The following is a 2161-nucleotide window of genomic DNA, read 5'->3' as shown; positions in this document are numbered from 1 at the left end:
GTTTGGGCATATGTGAACACGGCAATCGCGCTCGGATCCGCGCCAAAACAATCGGTCCGAGATCGCCTGAACGAGGTGGTCTCGGCTCGATTGAAAACGAACTCTGGAGCGGTTCGGTTGTAGTGAGAAAGCAATCGGATCTAACGGACCAACGAACCAGGCTATATCACAATGTATAATGGGTAATTACATAAGTTCCGTGAAAAGCATTATCTTTGTTATTTTGCTAATACCTCAAAATGAACCTGTGAATGTCTGTGAGTGAGCACGTCTTCGCCATTCAAAATCAAAGTGCACTTTTTCATTTTATAATGCCGTCTTATTGCTCTTCTTCCTAGTAGGTGCATTTTAACAATGTTTTCCCGATGAATCCTGGACTCCTGCTCAAAATGATAAATTAACATAACGACAGCTACAAAAAAAACAACAACAATAAGCCCGCGAAGCTGTTGTCGTTCCATCCTGACGGATGACAGCCGTGACAGCTAAGTGAAATCCCGGAAAATAAACCGTGGAACTTTTGACCAATGAGGGAACCGTTTACTCGCGTGTGACTTGTATTAACAAATTTGGTCCGTTTAGAAACTTTGCCATGTGAAAGCGAACCGCACCAAGAATAAAATGCAACATTGTAATAATTTAAATCCCTGTTTCGGAACAAAGCAATCGATCTACAGGTGTGAAAGCACCCTGTGTCGTGTTTTGTCTTGTGTTTGCTCCTGTTCTGTGTCTTGATTTCCCCCCTGGCTGCTGTTCTCAAGACCTGGCTATCTGACTGGACTGGTTTCACTACAGCTCAAAGTATCAAGCCCTGGTTTCTCAAGCTGCTGCCTGATCTCCAGTGTTCTCATTGACTGGTGCTGCCCTATCTCCTTTGTTCTCCAGCAAAACTTTGTCCAGGTCTGACCTCGGCCTTCCTACTGTTCTCCAGCAGACTGCCCCTTCCTACTGTTTGGACTCTCCCATCAGCCCTGTTAATCCTTGTCTTGTCAATAAACCTCACTCCCTTGATCTTTCTGCATCTGGGTCTCTCTCTCTAGTAAACTGCTGTGACAAAACCTTGACAGTTGTTTGTCTTAATAAATTGGGCAAATTAAAAATACAGTGGTTAAATTTAAACTTTTTTTTTTCTCTCTATTGATCTGTTTAAAAAAAGGTTATAAAAAGTCAATTATCGATACCGAACGATATGAAACATTTTATCATTGATAAATTTTTTTTAGCTATATCGCCCAGCCCTATAAGTTGTATTTACAACTTTTCTTTTTTTTTTCTTTTTGTCTCAAGATGATTTCACATCTGTAATGAAAACCCTTAATATATGCTACAACCTGTTTACTGGCTTCACATTCTCACAAAATGTTATTAGTACATGAAGTGTTAAGTTATTTTGTATTTCCCTTTTATCTCTTTACCATCACCTTCTAAAATGTCTTTTACATTTTTTGTATGCCTGCACTAACTTGCATTGTGATTTGCATTTTAGTTAATATGGTTTACATGTTGGGACATGCAGAGAATGTTGTTTTTCAGAGGCAGAGAAAATTATGTTTGTCAGATAAAATACAGGAAGAGTTAACAATTCCTGAAATGTTATATTTATAGTTATTAAAATACTTTATATTTACCTCTACAACAACACCTATTTCTGAAATGACCTTTTAATTAGTCCTGTCACCACATTTAATTGTTGGCTTTTTTGGTTTTGCAGTGACTTGGGTGTTGGGACAGGGCTGAGCACAGACATTTAAGGGGCAATGGCCCAAACCAAGAAAAAGGGCACCAAACAACCCCCCTCAGGTTCATCTTTGGTTGATCAATCAGCAGGATGGAGCATCTTATGCCTGTGTAGTGTGTACATGTGAAAATTGAATATTCAGGCTGATTATCCATTTTCTACCCCTAAATTTCAAAATGAAAAATCAAGTCAAAATTATTTATCTATTTTTTGTTTCTCCTTAAAAGGGTCGTATGATGCTATTTTAAAGGGGTCATGTGATGCTTTTTTAAAGATCATTATTTTGTGTATTTGGTGTAACAGAATATGTTGACATGCTTTAATGTTAAAAAAACACATTATTTTTCAAATACTGTACATTATTGTAGGTCCTCTATGCCCCGCCTCTCTCAAACGCTTCGTTTTCTACAAAGCCCCCTCCTT

The sequence above is a fragment of the Sinocyclocheilus rhinocerous genome, unplaced genomic scaffold (assembly GCF_001515625.1).
Source record: "Sinocyclocheilus rhinocerous isolate Xijiao unplaced genomic scaffold, SAMN03320098_v1.1 scaffold4429, whole genome shotgun sequence".
Classification (NCBI taxonomy): Eukaryota; Metazoa; Chordata; class Actinopteri; order Cypriniformes; family Cyprinidae; genus Sinocyclocheilus; species Sinocyclocheilus rhinocerous.
Note: the sequence above shows the minus strand (reverse complement) of the source record.